The 11623-nt window shown below is 39.7% G+C and overlaps 1 protein-coding gene across 1 annotated transcript in view; it reads right to left on the bottom strand.

Annotated features, from left to right (window-relative positions):
* Positions 1 to 11215, bottom strand: part of stard13b (StAR-related lipid transfer (START) domain containing 13b) — a 90068-nt gene extending 78853 nt beyond the window's left edge. Inside the window, exon 1 of the mRNA XM_031297401.2 lies at positions 11057 to 11215. The gene's annotated coding sequence lies outside the window, so the exon portion shown is untranslated. The remainder of the gene's footprint in view (positions 1 to 11056) is intronic.
* Between the last annotated feature and the right edge of the window lie 408 nt (positions 11216 to 11623).

The following is an 11623-nucleotide window of genomic DNA, read 5'->3' on the forward strand; positions in this document are numbered from 1 at the left end:
ATAATTAAGTTAAATATCTTTATCTCAAATTGATCCTTTGATATCCTTGTAATATTTACTTTTTTTTCAGTGTTTTGCCTGTCATTTATGACCAGTCGTACAGAAGCTGCAAGCAATTTCTATCCGACCGACATGAATGATAAATGATCTTGCAAAACAATTTCCTCTTGGGCGGTGCTGGGTATAAAACATGAATTTGTTTATTCACTCGTTCATTCAGTCTCTTCACCAGGAGAGAGGTGTAAAGCCACGGCCACAAATCAACACTTGGACTCAGTTTGACCTCTGGCCTGGGGCTGACTTACTTCTCTCATTCATAAAATATTTTGCCCATGGCTGTCATTCTCTCTCAGTAATAATTCAAAGCTTCCTCTAGTTTTTTGGTAAAAGTCATCCCCAGGCTCTGCCATATGCTCTGAAAACATAAATGGAGATCCCCATAATGAGACCTTGTTTTTCTTCAGACTGTACTGACTTCTAACGTTATATACTAACAATCTTCAGATACTAGAGTATTTTGCCAATCAAAATTTAGATACAAGTAATGAATTACAAAAGGTAGAAATATTCTGGAATGCTCAAAGAGCTATGCTTGACACGGCAGTCATGCAATTGCAATAAATCCAATGTTTGACCGGTTGGATAAGGTAGGCCTGTGTGTGCAAACGTGTGTTTGTTGCCGGATCTTTTGTTCAGAGTGAGTGACATTCCTGATGTCCTTGTTGGAAATCTGTGTTTACATTTCCACTATTGTCTGAATAGTTATATGGAAAGGTAACAGGAGGCAAACAAGAGGTTTGGCTTATATAACAATCGTCCCTGAAAAAACTCCTTTTCATCAGTTTATTTATTTATTTATCTAAACAAAGTTTAAACCAAAAGACATCTTCTTAAAATAATTTTCTTGCCTAGGTTGTGTACACACATAAAATGTTTATTTATTTATTTATCTAAACAAAGTTTAAACCAAAAGACATCTTCTTAAAATAATTTTCTTGCCTAGGTTGTGTACACACATAAAATGTGTGCACAACTTGACTATGGAGCAACTTGCAGAAAATGTGCTCTGGGCTTGTTTACTCTGTCTGAAAAAGGTAACATTTTAGGTCAAGGAAAAATATTCATGACAATTATAATGCTCTCATGACAGCCAATGTAAAAACCAACCTCTTAATGACATTTTAATGTAATGTTAACACATAAAGATAAATAGTTTATTAAAGTTTGATAACTGGGCCTGTCATGACGTATTTATGTTATGTTGTCTAGGTTAATGTCAAGTTGTCATTACAAAGACATGGACAGGTTGTACTGTATTGCTTAATGTCAAGTTGTCATAACACAGAGATTGTTGTCTTCATTAAAGGTGCTCTAAGCGATGTCACGCGTTTTTTAGGCTACAACATTTTTTGTCACATACAGCAAACATCTCTCACTATCTGCTAGCTGCCTGTCACCTGAACACACTGTAAAAAACATCTCCTACATATCCGCTAGCTGCCTGTCCCCTGAACACACTGTAAAAAACATCTCCTCACTATCCGCTATAGGGCTGAACGATTAATTGCATTTGCGATAATATCGCGATATGTTAAAATGCGATTTCCTAATCGCAAAGGCTGCGATTTGGTCACGACACGCGAGAGCAAATCAGTCTGCACTCCGCAGAGAAAGCATCAACTTAGCACGCTAACGCTATGTCGTACCTTGAGCAGATTTCTGTCATTCAAACAACTCTGAGTTGTAGTTTAAAACTTTTACAGCCATTTTAATAAAATGAAGGGTTTTATTCGGGCTCGAATACATGCAGTTAATGAATACAGGCACACAGAACTCAAAGCTCGGTAGGCAACGATTAGCTCTGATTAGCGGTTAGCTTCGGTTAGCTTCGGTTAGCGGTTAGCTAGCTCCGTTATAAAGATATGAGTGGAGGAGCTGCCACTGAGAGGGGTAACAATCAGACTGATAAATGACGTTCGGGGAGCTTTCACAGCAGCGTGGCCGCGGGGTTTCAACAGTTTTATTAGTACAGTTAATCCCACGGCAAGAACACCAGCAACTAGCTAACGTAACGATAGCCTCTCTGAACAAGTGCACACGGCATCACGCAACTTCACGAGGGGGAGGGGCTGGAGGTAGATCCTCTCTGTCCACTGTAAAAAAAAATACACTGTTGTGTTTGTGTGTGTGTGTGTGTGTGTGTGTGTGTGTGTGTGTATATATATATATATATATATATATATATATATATATATATACTATATTTTTACTTATTTAACTGTCTAGTGTGTAATTTTGTGTTGTTCATACTATAAAATGATTATAGTTGTTATTATTGTTTGTCTTTGTTGAATAATACAGAAGACAAAGAGCTTAAAAAAATAATCGAATATCGAATCGCAATCACAATGTTTGGGAAAAAAATCGCAATTAGATTATTTTCAAAAATCGTTCAGCCCTAATCCGCTAGCTGCCTGTCCCCTGAACACACTGTAAAAAACATCTCCTCACTATCTGCTAGCTGTCTGTCCCCTGAACACACTGTAAAAAAACATCTCCTCACTATCTGCTAGCTGCCTGTCCCCTGAACACACTGTAAAAAACATCTCCTCACTTGCTGCTGTCTGCCTGTCCCCTGAACACACTGTAAAAAAACGTGGTCTCTGTAGACAGCCCAGGCTCCACAAACGGCAACAAAAACAAAATGCGCTAACCTGCACCACCAAACATAACAAACAGTGTTCCAGCCAATAACCGACAAGAAGGATTTGAGGGTGGGGGTTGGGGGGTTAGTCAAGGAAGGGAGGGGATGGGATGAGGAGGCGGGAGGGGCGAGCTAGCCTCCGTTTTGTTTGACAATGAACGTCAACAAGAAGTGACATCACCCAACATCCCTTAGAGCACCTTTAAAGTCAAGTTGTCATGACGAAGACATCTCGGACAATGCTAACTTTGCATTAGAAGTGTCATAATTTACCGAATGACACTTAATGACAACAGTCATAAACACTCAAAATGACTCCTTCATGTTCATGACAGATGTCATGTCATAATAATGACAGTGTCATGTCAGTCTTATGAACACCCCTTCAAATAAAGTGTTACCCATTAGGGTATAGGTGAAAGAAATGGAGCGGAAGAGAGACAGAAAGAGTGAAACACAGGAACAGAAAGGAAATGTGTCTGTCCCTTGTGTTGGCTATTACAGTAAAAAACTTCATGAATAGCAGCCTTTTCTCTGCCGGATGTATCTAAGCTGTGCAGATGACCAGTCGAAGGCCAGCGGGAGTGAGAACAGTTCTGCTCAAACACAGCTGGATGTTCTCACAAGCTAACCTGGGAGGCCCTGTCTGCCCAGGGTTCCAGTGGACATTAGAAAGAAATAACACCCTTGGTTGTGTCAATGCAAGGAAAACACTGACTTTGCTTCCACATGGGATGGAGAGCAGCAGGGAGGAAGTAAAAGAGAACAAGGTCTCTGTGTATTTAAATTAAGTCACTTTACGATGACCAAACACCAAGCTCTGTCTCTGTGCTCCAGACTGTCAGACTCTGTGTTTGCATGCTAACATTTGTTTACTAGCACTCACCTCAAAGTACAGCTGAGGTTGATAAGAATGTCATACGTTTTGCAGGTAGTTAGTCATAAATCAAAGTATTGGACAAAGTCAAATTTTCATTATCTGAATTGAAGGTCTAAGCAAAGAGGGTGTCGTATGTTGTACAGATATTAAAGCCGTTCATAAATAGCTATATAAATGAAATTGACATGAGTCTCATGTACAGATACAAGTACAATACATCACAAGTCCTCAAAGTGACATATTGTGTTTTCTGTTTTTATTTTTTATTCTAGTGGTTGAAATGAAAGCGTACATCTCCTCAGTATCAATGCTAAATGTAACTGTAGTTGTGTTAAATCAAATGGAAACAAGACAAGGCCTCCTGCTGCAGATCAATGCTATAACAACTATGTCAAGACAGGACTGGGGGGTGGGGGGGTGGGTGGCCAGGTTGCTAAGGCAAACTGCCAGAGATGGCAGACATACCAAGGCCCAGACACAGATCCTCAGCAGGCAGAGAAGCTCAGTGCCAACAGCTCCAGAAAGAAGCAAATCTGAGGATATTACTTTTTGGCTGATTTACAGAGTCATTTCTCAATCTGTTCCCCATTCACTTCAACTAGAACAGTTTAACAGATGGAAATTGACAGAGTTCATGACCCGTTCACTAAAGAATTGTAACACCTGAGGGTACAAAATACTTTTTCAATGAATTATTCATCTCAAACCTGGCTGGAAATATATACTTTTTAATATAACATTTGAATCTATGAAACAATTTGGTTCTGTTTGTGAATATCTACTGCTCTGTTCGCGCTTTAGACTTCGGAAAATATGACAGTTTGACACAAGTAACATTCTGACTCAAGCTCGTGCAAGATATTTCAATCCGGAGTACTCACAGCCATCTGATACACTGTAAAAAATATTCATCATACATCTCGGTGCTTCAAATCAACTACACTAGTTACATTAACATACACTGACTGAACATGAACTTCTCACAAATATCTTGTTTAATGTTTATCTTTTACTCTCTAATCTAATTGTGTTGGATCTGAACACAGTATGCGTCAGTAATATTTACTTTAAAATACATTATTAGAACCTGCAGTGAAAATATCTGTTTGAGATTAATTTAAAAGACATGAGGCTTTGCCAGGAAGAGAGGGTCTAACAAAAATACGCTGTCGATGTGCATTATGGGAAATATGAGGAACATTTTTGGAGACTATATAACAAAATAAAAGTTATGATATATCTGCCTCTGGTGCAACCATTTTGGCCACTCATTTTTGATATCTTTCTCTGACGAAACCCACAACATCATGAAAGCGCAATATTAATCCTTGGGGCCCTTTTTTAACGATCTAAGTGCACGGCGTGATGCGCATGGCGCAGGTGCGTTTAGGGCGTGTCCAAATCCACTTTTACTAGTTTGACGGCGGAAAAAAGGGTCCGTGCGCCGGGCGCATGGTTCAGAAGGGTTGTACTTAGTGTCTTCATTAATCATAAGTGTGTTTTGGGCGTAACATGAAATAAACCAATCAGAGATCATCTCCCATTCCCTTTAAAAGCCAGGCGCGTTTGGACCTTGGAGCATTCCTATTATGATGGAGGATTTGCACCGTAATATTTTTATTTGTAATCTTTCGCATGTTTGTGTGCTGCTGTGCACGAGCCTAGAAGCATTTTACTAATGCTCTGTTAAAATAACAATGAAATGCTGCGTTATTGACTTTAGACCAGGATTTAGTTTTTTCAATGATGCGATCACTTCCCGCTGCCTCAAGATACCAATACGCCCAGAATGCACCTGAACACACATCCCTGTAAGACCAGCACGCCCATGGGCCACAGATGGGCGCAGGTGCATTTGCTATTTAAACGACGCGAGCGCTGGACGGGAAACTGACAACTGCGTTGGTCTTAAACTAGCAAAGATACTTGCGTCGGGCTTTGCGTCGGGCTTTGCGCTGAGCTGCGCCGGGTGCAAGATAGGGCCCTTGGAGTAGTTGTTTAACTACCCAAAGAAAACAGAAAATACAAACAGTTAATAACAAAAGAAATCGGTTTCACGTTCTGCTCTAGAGATTTACACTTTCCAGGGTAATTTCGGTATTTTTCAACCCTATTTTCCCACCCATTGATGTCTAAGTGACTTATGTCAACAACAATCTTTGAAATTGGTTCAGTGATGAGCAAGAACACTGTGACCGGTGTTACAAGAGGTCTTTTGAGTAGATAGTTGATAGGGAGTGCTGACACGTGACATGAGGGGGTGTGTTTGTGTGACGCTGATAACCCAGGGTTTGCAGGTGTGTGGAGATGAGATCCATTCAGGAGACTGTCCCCGGCCAGAGGCAGACATGTTTCATGTTAAACAAAAAAGATCTTACTCTCTAACAAAAAGGTCGACATCTGTAGGGATCCTTTCTGTAATGTTGTTAGACACTTAGAATTGAAGTTGCGCAATTGCTCATTAACATTACATTGCAGCATGTTTCACTACTGCTGACTGCAGTAGTCTTGCTTAACCCTCGTGTTTGCCTCGGGTCAAATTTGACATGTTTTCAAAGTTTTTTTTTATATCAGAAATATGGGTTTCTTTCAACCAAATTGCCCCAAAACAACATTGGTGTATGTTGAATGGCGATCTTCGCAAGTAAAATGAATGATTATTTTCATTCATTGTTTTATTACATTTTATAGCATTTGAAAAAAAATGGTTTCAAAACAGCATCCTGACTAAACTTTGACATAAACAGTCTGTGATCCACTCAACATCCTCTGATCTTAACAATTACTCAAAATAATTCATAGTTTCTGCAAAAAAATTAGGTATAATGCCACATACATTAGGTTTATTGACCATGAATAAAATAAAAAAGAATAAAAAAACGTATTGAAAAAAGTGACAAAAACTTTATAAAAAAGAATCAAAAACATCGAAGAAAGCGACCAAAACGTAGGGGAAAGAAACAAAAAACATTTAAAATGTTGACCCGGAAGGACAACAAGGTCGACAGGAAGACAACACTAGGGTTAATACTGGACTAATTTCAAAGATTGTTGTTCCCATCATTTAGACACAAAAAACATGGGTTCAAAAATAAATAGTTACCCTTTAAGTTACTATACATCTGACCAGTGACGGACTGGGATCAAAAAACGGCCCTGGCATGTGCAACACACGGCCCTATTTTTGTCAATAGCTAGCTTGGAGTGAATCTTTCCACGCACCCCACCGCAGTACAATCTTGAATATTTGTGGCTGTATGCAATAAATAACATCAAAATTAACCAAAGACAAATTATCAGTAGTGGCCCACAGGGCTCCATAGGGAGGTGGCCCTTCTGGCATTTGCCCAAATTCCAGACGGCTAGTCCGTCACTGCATCCAACCATTGAATGGTTTATGGCCTGTGAGAATGTTTTACAGTGTATAAGGAGAAACACATTCTGCGCTGTCATTTCACTTGCTGTCTCTTCTCTCCCTCTTCCCCTTATCAGCGGTATCAACACGGCTGTCAAGACGGGGCAGAGGATCTGAAGTGCCTGTGGTCTTCACATGGCATAGTGAGATTAAAGTGAGGGGAAAAGAATGGAGCCAGCTGTGTTGCTGAAACATGTGGCTGTATAGTCGCACCTTTGCCTGCCAGCAACGCAACGTGTTATTGCTGCACAGAACAAGCATGAGTCTATTAAGGCAGCAAAGACTGACAGGGGTAAAGTACATCTACAGTATGGAAATGCATTACTTTTTATCAGCTCCTTCAACGCCGATTCACATCATGCTGCATTTACATCTAAGGATAGTATGTGTAAAATCTATTTCAGTGTTTTTTATGCTGTTGCACGCAGCATTCTTGTGTAACATGAACCGTCCCCGGCTGTGGAACACAGGCGAGTACATTGCAAAAAGTAAACATCATTAGAAAACATTCCAGCAATACCACAGTCTGACTCAATATCTCTGCTGCTTTCTGACTCCCCTTCGGATTCCCTGCATACCACGGACCATTGGGCAGATGTTCTGCATTATCACTTCTCTCTGCAGTCTCACTCTGTCTATCCCAAGAGCTGATCAACTCATCACAGAGTTGTTGCGGGTGCAAAGATAATGGCCTTAATGTTCCCACTATTCAGATGGTTTCAGAGGTTGCTATGGTGTAAACTCAAATTCACGTATTTTTGTCACAAACTAACTGCTCCTTTAAATGTTTATGAAACATTTTTTCATAGATGAGCAATAAGCAAACATAGAGCTATAAGTTCTGGAGGTGATATCATAATTTAACTGGACACATAAATACATTCATTTCAAATTAAGATTTTTGGTTACACTTGAAGGTATCTACATAAGAGACACTGTCATGAACGTGTCATAAACATTATAAACAAGTCATATACGTTTATGACATAACGCTTCTTTTAGTAAGTGTCATTCGGTTTTTGTCATGACAAGTTAGGGTTAGAGTTAGGGTTAGAGTTAGGGTTCATGTTTCATGACAGTGTCATGTGTTCATGACAGTGTCATGTCACTCTTATGTAGATACCTTCAAGTAAAGTATTACCAGATTTTGTTCTCCATCTTATGTTCATGTTTTTCAGAACATGGCAACCAATAGCTACCTAAAAATATCAGCTATAATAACAAGCAACTTTTCAGGGCAAACGAGAACAAATGGGATAGTTATAGAGAATCAAATGTAACAACCGTATCAGATGAGACATAGATGTTTATTGCTCAGCAGGTGACGAGATCCACGATGAAGCCAAGGCTGATGAGGTTTTCATTTTTGAGCACTTTGATGTGTAGGAGCACAAAATAGTAAAGGTGTCAAAATCCCGGGGTTTTATTTAATCTGATGTCAAATTCAAATTGTATCCATTAAAATAGTCCAAGATGCCCAAAGTCCATATTTTTCATGCAAAATGGTGCACACATCCTAATGAAACAACCCCCCTCCCCTCCACCCGGCATGGACTTAAATCACACTTTTTGTGGAATTAATAAGAATCATACATCCAACTGCTTCTATAACATCCAATGAGAACTATTACTTTTATAAATGCAGGTGTAATTCAAAGACAAATGAAATTGTTTTCTTATGTTGTCCAATCATTCCGATTTGGCTACTAGTATAGTGTGCATGAATTATTTGGAATTGAAGTTGAGAAGCTAATAAAATACTGAACTTTACAACCTCTGACGATCAAACCACATATCAAACACCACAAGAGCAACGTTCCCATTCACAACTTAACAGAAACCCAAAGTATGAACTAGCACATTTGTTAATTGTGTGAAAATATCTGATCTAAAAAATAAATTAAAAAAAAAAACGATTTGGAACTTGGCAAATATTTGGGTAAGTGCACATTCTTGGCATTGCTCTTATTCATGAATTCTTGGTATTTCATTGGCTCACACATTACTGCTTTCTGACAACACATGAGGGTAGCACCCGCTGCTCACCACACGCCACAAAACAAGATGCCAGAACTTAGTTAACAGCTGTAAGGACATTCCCAAACAATGAGTGGTGCTAGGAAGAAGTTAATTCCAGTGATAACGAGGGGAGACGTAAACATGGACTAAAATGATGGTTAATTATACTTCTGCACAATGATTCCACAGCCTATGTACAGTATGTGATTATAGGAGGACAGGGAGGATGAGAGGTGAATCAGCTCAGCCTTTCATTTCACCGGGGGTTTGCCTCAGAGGGACGAGGCAGCAGGCCGTCACCATCACACAGACAGAGAGCAGCTACTGTACAAATGAATTCACTCCAACAACAACCCCTGTCCTCGCCTGCTGCAACACGCTCTGCCAGCACTCGCAATCAACCGGCGAATTCCTTCCGCTGTGAGTTGCGAGGTGGAGGGTGAGGACGGGGGGTTTTGCGGGCTTGATGTTATGATTGGGAGTTGAGTAACTGACAGGTATGTTTGAATCCAGTGTCTGATACACACATCGCACCGCCCACTCCCCTACTGGGGTCAGACAACAATCGTGTTGGCTTCCAGCAACATGAAAATACATTCCAAAATGACAGGTTTATTCAGAGACGACGGGGTTATTCAACATACATTGGGTGCAGCATATCATTGATCCCATCCTTGTGTGGAAGATGTACTATATGTTTGGTCCAGTCTACGTGTCAAGTCTACGTGTGGCTTTTTTTGGTTGAATATGTATCTACCGTAAAAGCAAGGAAACAACTTGGTGACACCTGAAATAATTTGACTGTAATTTATGACAACAAAAAGCTGCTGAGAGTACAAAAAACTGTATTCAGAGGGTTGACTTAAGTCTGCTTGCTATTATTTTGCCTGAAGAGAGAAGAGAAAATTAGATCAAAACTGAGCAGTCAGCTTCTTCTTTTGTCTTTGCTTGGAATGAGACGCAGCGCCGCAAGGCATTGAAAGCAGCTGCCTGAAGCTGCTCACTCACAGCTGACTGTCAGCTGTGGTTTCTCTTTTCCTGGAAAGAAAAAGGTTGATTGCCAAGTACTTACAATGAATCATGTATATTTTACATTTTGTTGACCTTTTTCAAATGCATTCTTTGCAGTTTTAGATTTTTGGATGCATTGTCATTGCTGTTCCAGGCAGCCATTGGTTTTCATTCATTTCTGAATGGTATGGAAATCTCTGAGCAGATTCTTGAAACTTGCTTGAGATTTGCCTCATCAATCACAGTCACCATCAAGTCTGCATTGCAGTTTGTTGATGTTACTTTCTCACTGCATGGTAGACTGATCAGAAGGGTCTGCTCTAGAGCTGAAACAATTAGTCGATTAATCTTTTAGTCGATCGACAGAAGATTATTTAGCAACTATTTTATATAATATATATAATATATAATATTATATAATAATTGATTAATCGTTCGTGGTTCCAACTTCTCAAGTGTAAAGTGTAAATATTTACTGGTTGTCTTAGTCCTTTATTATAATAAATGGAGTATCTTTGGTTTTGGACTATATATATATATATATATATATATATATATATATATGATATATATGAGTCTTTTATTTGAAAAGGGAGTTCCCCTTCTACTTCCCCTCTCCCTATTTGAAATGCCTGTTAATAAGGCTGAAATCAGTAATTCTCTAATCTCCGCTCTCTATTATGAGGAGATTTCTCCTCTGCACCTGGGGCCAACGCTCTCATCTTTTTTTCTTTTCTGCCTGTGAGTACAGTGGAAGCTGCACTAATCTCTCTCTCTCTCTCTCTCTCCTGGGAGAACTCCACAGCCAACAGTACGCCAGACAGTGCCTTGAGCTGCCTGCTAGCAATGTGAAACAGAGACAGATGGAGAGGCAAAACCAGACACAAAAGTATCTAATCACAGGCCATGACAAGGAAACTATGGCGTTTTCAAGCTAAAGAAACACATTTTTTCATCCAAATAAAGCACCAATATGTGAAAATGCAAACATTTTCTGTACATTGTAAAATACAAGTGAATGACTTACCCTTCTGCAGAGTCCTCTGTCATCTTAAACTGTAACATGGGGGAGTAAAGACAGTAATCTTCGCCCATAAATGATCCTCTGCCACAGTGATTAACCACCTCGGCCACAGCCTGCTCTGGCTTGACAGGAGGGGAGTTGACAGTGAAGGCTGCAGAGGAGGACAGAGGAGGAGTGGATAAAGGTGGCCAGGGTACTGACAAACATAGGAGAGGAAATCTCATGAATGCAGAGAAAAAAACAACTACTCTTGTGTCAATACACTAGAAAGGATGAGCAATTTGTCATTGGTTGAAAGCTGGAAACTCGAAATGTAAAAAGAGCTTTGATCATTTGTTATCAGAGAGTGCCGAATAAAAAATAAATAAAGAAATCACCTCATGGGGTCTCCACTCATCCTGACTTTGCTCTCAGAAAGATCAGTATAATGCAGAACAAGAGTCATCGTCTGACAGGACAGACTCCAAGTCAAATTGGCCACTGTTTTTCATGTATAACAAATTTAAACCTCACTGTCTCACATGTTTCTGTCTAACTATTTTGGACCAGAAAACACAGATATAAATGCCT

The sequence above is a fragment of the Sander lucioperca genome, chromosome 5 (genome assembly GCF_008315115.2).
Source record: "Sander lucioperca isolate FBNREF2018 chromosome 5, SLUC_FBN_1.2, whole genome shotgun sequence".
NCBI lineage: Eukaryota > Metazoa > Chordata > Actinopteri > Perciformes > Percidae > Sander > Sander lucioperca.